Here is a 10,871-nt window from a genome sequence, read left to right as displayed (position 1 = left end):
ACATTGATTAATTTATTAAAAGAAAAACACACAAGGCATGCTTAAATCAATTTCACTTTCGCTACTTGATCACAAGGTTCAACCTATCTTTATACTTCATCAACTACGTTCATGTACACAAGACTAAGAATCATAACATAACACAGTTAAAAATCAGTACCCTTTTATTTATTCATTTCAATATCAAATCCTTCTCTTAGTTAAACACCATTGTGTCTTCAAGTTTTCCTCCAAGGAATCAAATGAAAAGAAAAATGCCCAAGATAAGAACAAATTATACTTTTGATGCGCAAATAAAAAATGGGATAATCGGTCACGACCATAGAATATTGAATGTCATTGTTTAGTGTACACATCACAATTTAATACCGAAACCTATTTGTAGTCATAACAACTTCACAACACAAAGTTAATCAGACACAAACAAACAAACATGTTGGTTACATAGGATTCAAATCAAATGTTTGAAGTCTATGGCTTTTGAAACACAAAACAAGACCCAACAACCAAAAGAGTTAAGGTGCCACATACGATTGAGTAACTTTCATGGTCGTTGTGAGTGAGAAAGACAAACACAATTCAAATCAATTAAAGCAAAGCAGCAATGCAGATAGGCAACCACATACAAAGAGGTAGGCTCGACCAAATCCACAACAATAAAATCCTTTACCTCAACTTTGGTGTGGCAGCGAAGGTGGCAGGGCCCCACGACCTCCGATGCGGAAACCCCCATGACAACGTTCCTCCACAACTCGACACCAACCTTCCGCTACCCACGAAGGCAAGCTTTTGCAGAAACACTCAGGCCACAAACAAAGACACTCAAGCCACAAACCTCACAGTAGTGGATCGATCTCGATGAGTAATGGAGATGGCAGCAAAGATAGTAGGTCTCGATCACGGTGGGTGTTAGGTTTGGGCTTCAAGGGTAGGCTTCGAGACGATAGTGGAAGCACTAGTGCATTTTACGCTTTTTACCTCAGACTTTATGCCTCGGTTATAGTGAAAACGAGGCATATAAACACGCGGTGGCAGTTTTGTAATTTATGCAACATTTTATGTCCCGGTTACTAGTTGCCCCGAAGTATAAATTAGTTTTATGCCTCGGTTCTGAAAGACCCGAGGCCTAAAGCCTCTCCAAAATTTCCCGCTTCCCGCCCCTTGGATTTTTAAATTTAAAATAAAATTTTATGCACCGGTTAATACTGACCCGAGGCAATAGGGCCTTATATGCCTCAGTTGTTTGAACCCGAGGCAATACAATTAGTTAAATTAAAATGGCCACCTTAGGCCCAAATTCCTTTCTTCAGCAAGAAACCCTAAAGTCGCAGACTCTCCCCCACCAAGCTTCTTCTTCATCCTTCATGCGGCGGGAACGTCTCCCCTACCATGAACAACCGTCCTCTCCTTCGTCTTCACCACAAGCAACCACCTTTACCGATGGGCGTCACTCCCCAACTCCACTTCCACCGTCAGTCCAAGCTCGTCGGAATTTGATGCTCCTCCTCGCCCTCCCATTTTATCGATAAAACCCTCATTTCCATCAAACCCAACACTTCCCACCTCAACCACGACCCCCTCGTTTGTCGCTTCCACGCTTCCCAGTTCAGAGGTACACTATTTCTCTTTCTCCTTCATTTTTATTCACCCTTCTCCGTAACATGTTCGTCTTTCCGCTTCCCAGTTTGCGTTTCCGCTTCCCAATTCGTGTTTCCGCTTCTTCTACATCAAATATTATCCCCAATTTTATCTATTGCATTCTATTGTGCCTTCTTCTCACAATATATACTGCATTCATATATTACTGTCGACAGGGTCTTTTTCTTCAAATTATTTGTCCTTCATTCATTTTGTTTCCAGGGGTGAAATCCGGTAATATTGTGATGGTTTGATTGCCTCTATTTTGGTGATTTTGTGCAGGTGATTGAGATTGGGTGGTGAGGTTTGTGATTTTGGTGATTTTGTGAGGATGCACTTATGAAGTATTTCGTGATGTTGGAAAGATTAATCCTCCGCAAGTGAAAAATGGAGTGGAAGATGGGGTTGGAGTGGAAGCCTCTGTTTGGTGATTTTTTTTTTAATTTTGAACGTCTTAGGCCTCGGTTGTATGAAAACCGAGGCAGTAATAAAGAGATATGGCTTCGGGTAACACCCGAGGCCAAAAACAACCCTTTTTGGTCTCAGTCTTATATGCCTCGGTTCTAAAACCGGGGCAAAATAGCAAAAATAGCCGCGGTAAAATATCCTTCCTGCACTAGTGAAGGAAACTCAAACTGGGGAGGAAAATGAAATTGAAGGAGGGAATCACAATTGTAATTTCTGATTCCATTAGCGACATTACTAACGACTACTATTAGTCAAAACTTCATCAGTAAATTTCAGTAAATTTCATGAAGGACGTTACCGACAGATATTATCTGTTGGTAAAGTCAACATCAATATTTGTCACTACAAAACAAAATTGTTAAATATGACAATTATTTGGGGTATAAAATGGCCGGTTTTGACTGCCATATTTTATGTGTATGGCAGGTACGGGTACCGTCATATATCCTGCCGCTACAGTGAATAATATAACAGTCTTGGACGACATGCCGCAACACCCGCCATTAAATGCATTGCGCAAATAATGGCAGTTTGAACTGTCGTATTTTGTGCGCAAATAATGACTGTGAAAACCGTTTTAATTTGTTTATTTTTAAAGAATTGTCATACGAAATACAACACCTAGAAATGTCATTATTTGCACTATACGACTGCGTTATATGATATTTCAACTGCCCTAATTTGAATGTGATTTTTTTTATATTATTTTTATGTAACCTGCTTTCCATTATTATTGAACCTGTTTCCATAAAATTAAAAAAATCACAAACAACATCTTGATCATTAATACTTTCATTCATAATTCATATTTCATATTTAAAAAGTTGATATTATGAAACACCATCCAAAAGTTTTCACATTGAAAACAAAAGCCAAAAAAAAAAATAAAACATTATTATAATACATTTTTCTAAATTTCTATAGCTATGTTCCTAACTTGTCTTTTCTGTCCCACTTGATCTTCTTATACCAATAGGTGATGGAGCACCACTTCCAACATCGGGTACCTAGAATAAAAAAAAAACTTATAACTTATTCAAATATATGTGGTCCTCCTACAAAATATGAAATATCAGAAACATGCCTATGAATTGTGGTTAGATCAGAATGAGTTGATTGTATGTAAATATTCAAACTTAGTTTTTCATCTCTATATAAACATATGACTGAAAAGTTTTAAATTAAGAAGAAAAGTAGTCGCTACCTTCTCCACCCAAGCATCTTTGTACTCCACAATGTATGGGTTATTCAGCTTTGTAATCAAGTTCATCTATTACAAAGGAACTGAGTCACTTTTATGTTGGTAGAAAGAAAACAATCATTTGAAATCAACTTCACACAACCTCTTAGGATTGGATTAAAAAGCATGAGATCATTATTAAAAATATCCACTTATATCTATTAAAATTCCATTTGGCTCAAAAATGGAAATGACATGGCATATGGTGTTCACAACACTTTGTGAGCATAATAACATTCACAAAACAAACATCATCTTGTTTGTAAGTTTGATCAACCATTAGACAACAATAATGAGTAGCATATATCCTACCAGATTTCAAAAATAAAAATTAATTCAATTTGAGTTTACTATAGTAAATTTCTTTGTTTTTGCAGTGAAGATTCAATTTCATGATTGATAACGCTGTCGTTGACGCGATCAAATTAATACTACTTATCTATAACAACTTCAGTATTGTTAAGAAAATAGTCAGCAAAATAGTAAGGGTAAAGTAACCCAAAGTCGTCTCCCAACGAACACGGAATTGATTTTTAACAAGTTAGTTCTTATAAAACTATACAAGAGTTAGTCAAATAAAATTATAAAAATATAAGGGATAAAGATTAAAAGATAAAATAAGATATAAACAATAGTAAAGTAAGTAGATTGATTCCATTGCTTTTTCAAAATAGATTCATCATCGGTTATCTAAAGATTATTGCTCAATTAATTATTGTTGTAGATTTACAAATTAATCAATGTAAAGTCTCAATTAATTTGTTGGCGTTCTCACTTTTAACCAAAGTACAGTCTCAATTAAAAGTGAGAACTTTTAGATTATCCACAGTAAATTCAACCAAAGTACAGTCTCAATCAAATTTACTATGCCTAATCATATCTATTCTTTTATCTCCTCACCAAATAAAAAGCTTAATTAATTAAAGTAAAGTCTCAATTAATTATAGTTCGAGTAAATACCTTTAACCAAAGTAAAGTCTCAATTAGTGGTAAAAACTCATTTAATCATATCAAAGTTTCTAAATAAAATCAAATTAAAGTCTCAATTCAATTTAAAAACCCTTGGACTCATATGACCAACATGCATATAGATTTAAAATCATTACTTCTTATGTGATTCAAAGATAAAAGACATAGATGAATTAAAACCTCAACAATAATAAAAAGAACAAAGAAATTAGTTGATCTAACCTCAGAATCCAATTAAGAAATTACAATGGAATCAACCCAAGAAGTTTAGAACTCCATGAATGCAAAATAAAGATAAAAGAAGAATAGAGAGAAGAAAAGAGAGAGAAAGAAATTAGGCCCCCCTAAGGTTCCTAAATTCCGACGTGCCGAGCTTCTTCCTTCTGCTTCTCCCTTGGTGTCTTTATATAGGAATTGGACTGGGCTTTTCTATTGCTAAAATCTCTCAAATATCTTTTAAAATAAAGATAAATATAAATATTTAAAAATATTTGGAGAGATATAGAGTATTTCACAAATATAATTGGTTGATAATATCAATATCTAATATAATTAAATTAATTAATTACTTAAAGATATATGATAAATTATTACCAATTAATATTTGTATTAATTTTCCAAATCAACCCTTTGCAATCTCCTCAAATTATCTTCTAAATAATCCAATATCTTCAAAATATATTTGTTTGTTGTGGATCTAAAAAGATTCCAGAAGATCTTGTCATATTTAAAAATATTTGGTAGTTAATATCTTTTAATATTTTATGATATAATTAAATAAGATAATTATTTAAAAATATCAAATAAAATATATAAAGATATATTTTTCCCAAATTATCTTCTATCATAAAGATAAAGAAAACCGCAAGGTCCAATTTTTTTGTTCCTCTATTCTTGGTTTAGCCAAACTTCTTCACTTTTTCAAGTTTTTCTTGCCGTCTTCATGGAATGCTTGGCTTGGATTTTTGTGATTTTGATAATTTCCTATTCTTGGATTTATCTTTAAGGTGCCATGAAGCTTTGAGAAATTTATTTCCACACCTCCATGAACTCAACTTAGCTGCAGCTGCACTAACACACCTCAAAATATCCAAAGAAAATTTATGCAACTAAAAAGTTATTTTTAACATGCTTTTGTACCTCATGCTCAATAAACCCAATTATAGGAAATTTCAATTAAATCAATCTTTAAACACAAAAATTCAATTAAATACCCAGAATTAAACACTGAATGAGGGCAAAAATACGCACTCATCAATGATTTAACTAAATATCCAGGCAACACGTTTATTTGCAATATCAAAGAGGCATAGCCAGCAATGTCATATTCCTAAATCATTATGGGAATGAAACATGAAATATTAAAAAGGGCAAAGAAATAGTTAAGTTGGCCTGATTCATGCCAAGAAAATAAAATAGATTAAAACAAAAGTTAAATAAATAATTGCATTATGGACACCTAGGATTCCTCAGGTGGAAGGATTTGTTACACCAACCTCTTGGTGTGCAGTACCTGAATGAAAAGGCTGGATTTTCATCACTAACAATTAAAGACCAACATCCAAAATAGGAAAAACCAAAAACTTTTTCAAACTTTCTTGCTATGGTTGTCCATCATTTAACTGAAAAATCAATATCCAAGTTTCACAGTTGCTATGTGATAAGTGCCAAACTTCAGTAAAGATTCATAACAAAATCTGGCACTTATGCTTTTAATGGGTGTTCATTTCATATTGATTATCCCTAAATCTAAGTTTCAATCGCATGCTTCCAAGTTTTGAATTAAAGAAATCATTTGATCCTATTTTGTGTGTTTTTCAGGAAAGATTAAAGAGAACTCAAGAAGAGTGAAGGAGAAAGTAAGAAATAGAGAAGAAAAAGAGGAAAATCTGCTACAGGTCGCTCAGAACTAAGGTGTTTCGCTCAAGCTAGGACAGGCTCGCCCAAAAGTTAAAGTCTTCTCGCCTAAGCGAGACACTTGCCGCCTTTCTCGCTCAAGCGAGCTTGATCTCGCTTAAGCGAGATTTCGTGAAGAAGCCAAGATGCAATTTTTCAATTCTCGCCAAAGCAAGAACATGGTCGCCCAAGCGAGACCTTTCTTCAACCTGAAGAACTCTATCTCGCCTAAGCGAGAATGAGTGGCCCAAGCGAGACCCTTCCTTCATGCTGAAGTACTCTATCTCGCCCAAGGGAGATTCAGTAGCCCAAGCGAGAGTTCGAGCTATATATATATTTTGGAGGTTCAGAACTGCAGATGGGCTAGAGATTTTGGAAGAGGAGTGCATCCGTGCTGCAGAGCTGCTACCAGGAGCATAACACAGATCATATTTCTTCTTCTTCTTCTTTAGTTCTTAGGATTTGATAGCTACCATGAGTGGCTAATCTTCTCCTTTGGGATTGAATGTAATCTACTCGAACGTGAATGTAATCTGGTGATATTTATATATAGCATTTATGTTTTACTCAATATTGGTATTATTGTTCTGCTCTTAATGCTTACTTCTATCTGATCAATAGATGTTTTGATTTTGATTTTTAGATCTAACTAGAAAGTATTTCTGAAAATCTAATTTGAACAATGATACTTGATATACTGTGATACTAGGAATAGATCTCAATATATCAATTGCTTTTAACACTCGACCGTAATGCTGGATAGTTTGTTGAATATGTGAGGAATCAATATTCAGGGAACTAATCTTATGAATTTTATACGCGAGGGATCAGTAAAAATGATTTTTGAGTGTGCATCAATATTGGTATTTTCAGATGTTATATATTATATTCATCCAGATTACAGACAAGGGAGATAAATGAAATTCAATCCCAGTTTCTTTTACTGTATTTTTCTAAACTTTCCCGCTTTTACTGTATTCATTTTATGCAATAATTAATGTCAAGTCAAATTAAAATGTACATATGCTGATTGAGATAATTATTAATTTTCACTGAATCCGTTTCTCGTGGGTTCGACACTTTTACTAAAAATCATTATACTACAGTTGACTTTTGGTACGCTTGTCAAGAGACTAACACTATGGTTTCATCAGCATTCCACAACATCTAAATTGCCCAATTTTACATAACTCATTCTAGAAAGTAGATGTCAATATAAAATCATTCACTGTTGAAAACATATACATAACTCAACTAGTTGAAAACAAATACATAAACAAACCTGGAGTCCAATTTTTCTCCATGTTGGATTAGTACTTGTCAGGACCATTGGAACATTTGCAAGACGTAACTCAATCATGAAAACTAGAATAATAACTAATGATTATCCAACAAATAGTGAAATGCATATAATGCAAACAATGCCACATAATCCGCTAGGAGAAGAATTGTCATTCTCATCGATTTTAAAATCTCTAAAGTCTGACATGTGAATTTTATTCTAAAATCATCACAACAGAATAAGATATACAGAACAAAAACTTTAATATAAAAATGTTTTACTTCATTTCAAACTACGTGATTAACAATAAAAACACTTCAAAAAATAACAAATAATTGGCTCTCATTTACAAATAAATACCCGCTCGTATAATAAATCAGAATATGGTATACTATATATAAAGCAGAATTTCACTGACCTAAAATAAAAGTCAATACAAGCATGAAAACAATTACAAAAACCAATACAACTAAAATAAAAGTTATAGCTATTATTGGAGATCATAAATTAGTAAGATTTGTTGATCACTGTGATTCAGAAACACAAACCAATGTAAAAATCATCATATCTCTTTGCTTACTGATCTTATCGAATAAAGATAAGAAGGGAAAGGCTAAAAGGTGGATCACAAAATTAAAGCATAAGAACATTGATTACTATTTTAATTTCAATTGGAGAGGGGTTATTCGCTCAATGAAAGAAAGATTAAAAATATGTTCTGCTTGAGTATCAAATTAGAGCACACTCATTTTGAAGGCCAAGCTACGAATGGCCAAATACCTAGCAAACCTAGAGATTCCAACGATGTTGAGAATGAGGTCGAACAGCGGCACATCTCGTAGTAGAGAGACTGAATGAAGCTAAGCCAATCAAAGGCAGAGACCACATGGCAAGAGATGAGGTGTGTGTGACGTCCGACGAAGAGCGCCATGACGGTGTTAGTGATCTCCTCGATACGCGAGGTGTGAACGTGGATAAGGTAGAGGCCGAGGTTAGCGACAAGGGTGGTGTCGACGGTGTCAACATCGGAGTCGAGGTGTAGGATGAGGTGGTGGGATGGCGATCAGTAATGCTCTGCAACGTAGGGAGGTAAGCAAAGGAGTTGAAAACGGCCGTGGCAACACACTTAACCTTGCCTTTGGATACACAATGCTCTCTATATCAATGGGGTTCTCAGAACCCTAAAATTCAAAAGAGAGAAAAACTGATATGTATCTTTTTAAGTCAGTAAGAGAAAAATAAGAATGAGAGAATAAAAAGCAAAAGAAAAAATAATATATTTATTATATGTATATTATATGGCGTTTGAAAATGTCATATTTTGAATACAAAATATAACAGTTACAAAACTGTCGTATTATAAAGAAAATTATAACAGTTTTTTAGAATTGCCATATTAAAACTGTCATTATTAATATAATTTTTTGATGTGTGTCAATAATTCCGTCGATAACATATGTTAACAATTTTACTAAAGACTTTATGAACATATATTATCCGTTGGTACATTCAACAACAACATTTGTTGATAATGAACCATTACCAACGGATCAGAATTCGTTGAGAATATACCATTAATAATTAACATTTTTGTTGCAATAATTGAAGAAAAGACTGAAATCACCAACTTTTATTATGTACCTAGAGTCCTATAAAAATAGTAACCTCAATTAAATTTATGTACAGTTGCTAGCAGAAGAAAGATGGAAAATGTGTCGGACAATACCATATTAATACCACAATGGATACCAAAGTGCAAAGAGCTATTTTTCAATTAAAATACTCTCAAATTATTAATCTTCACATTATTAACATTATTATTATTATTATTATTATTATTATACTTTAAAATAAATTTTTTTCAATTTGAACGTTTTAATAATTCAGTACTAGAAATATCTAAAATAATAAATTTATGTTAAGCGAATATTTAAATAAATTTACTATAATGAAAAGTACGAAAAATTCAAATATAGATAAAACATGCATAAAGTTAATCAAAATTGAATAAAATAATAAATCAGAAAAAACTGAAACGAAAACAAAGCAAAATGTCATGATTTTGTTCCACGATAAGAAATACATATTCAATTATCATAGCATAGATTGACATGTCAAAGGAAATAATAAAACATGTTTCTCTATCATTTTCTTATTAAAATTTATGTTGGTGTTTAACTTTCAAAGAGATTCATTTAAGTTGTTTAAATTTCAAATTTGAGATTTTTTGTTTATTTGAGAAGTGATTACTTTTTAATTGATTTAAAATATTAACATTTCAAAGTGATTTTTAATAAGAAATAAAAGAACAAATTAATTGAAGTAAAAAACAAATACTTCCTCTATATCTTTTTAAATATCGAATTTTGGGAAATGTTTAGCTTTTGTTTATTTATTATTTGTAAATCTTAATATCATATTAATTATATTAAATAATTAAAACGTATATTTATTAAGTAGATAGGGAGAAAAAAAATGAATTAAACATAATTGATACATTGTATTTCTTTGATTAGTGAAAAACAATCTTAAAATGTTTAAAAAATAATGGAGGCTATATGTATAACATTGCAAATAAGCAGATTATGCGTTTTATTTTCTAGCCTATTGAAAAGATGGATATGACTTGCAAAGGGAGGGTCTTCCATTTTCCATGTTCTTGACTTTTGATTAAATTGATGTCAATACATTAAATATTGAATGGGTCATATCTCTCGTCACAAATTACTTTTCGCATCAGATTTGTATTTCTCGAAAGATAAAATAACATAATAATCTAATGAGAACACATCATGTTTATGTTCTTTTAGTTTCTTTAGCTTCATAATATGGAAACGATCCAACTTTTACCATTTTTTCTTTGTTTGAAAATTACAAATTTAAGAAATATTTAGATGTGAAATGTGCTAAGTGACCAAAAGTAATTAATGCGTGATAAGTTTTGATCCATTTGAAGTTTTTAAAAGCTGGGGTAGTTTTCTATTTATTAAGATAATAAAAAATAATAAAATTATAAAATTGAAATAATAATCGTTATTATAATTATAAAATTAAAATATTTTTTATAATTTTATTATAAATAACTTTTATTTATTTAATAAGTAATTTTATAATTAAAAATGGTTAAATTTTAAAAAATGGTAAAATAAAAAAGTTAAATTTAGAAAAATAATTAAAATTTAAATTATTTATTTTAATTTAAAAAAACTTTTATTTAAAGAGTAAATTTGTGGACACAATATATTTAAATAAATATGAATATTTAATATTTGATTAAATTTTAATTACTTTCTATATTTACTTATTTTTAATTGAATTTATGCTATTAATTCTTGTTTTATAAAATATTTCAAATATGTTTATTTTAATCTGTTTAAT

The 10,871-nt window shown here is 31.6% G+C and overlaps 1 non-coding gene across 1 annotated transcript; it reads right to left on the bottom strand.

Annotated features, from left to right (window-relative positions):
- Positions 1 to 7,641: 7,641 nt before the first annotated feature.
- Positions 7,642 to 7,733, bottom strand: LOC114192851. The gene has a single exon (XR_003606170.1). It is a non-coding gene; the product is annotated as a small nucleolar RNA R64/Z200 family (small nucleolar RNA).
- Positions 7,734 to 10,871: the final 3,138 nt, after the last annotated feature.

This window comes from Vigna unguiculata, chromosome 7, assembly GCF_004118075.2.
Source record: "Vigna unguiculata cultivar IT97K-499-35 chromosome 7, ASM411807v1, whole genome shotgun sequence".
Classification (NCBI taxonomy): domain Eukaryota; kingdom Viridiplantae; phylum Streptophyta; class Magnoliopsida; order Fabales; family Fabaceae; genus Vigna; species Vigna unguiculata.
Note: the sequence above shows the minus strand (reverse complement) of the source record. Positions and strands in the feature narration are given on the sequence as shown.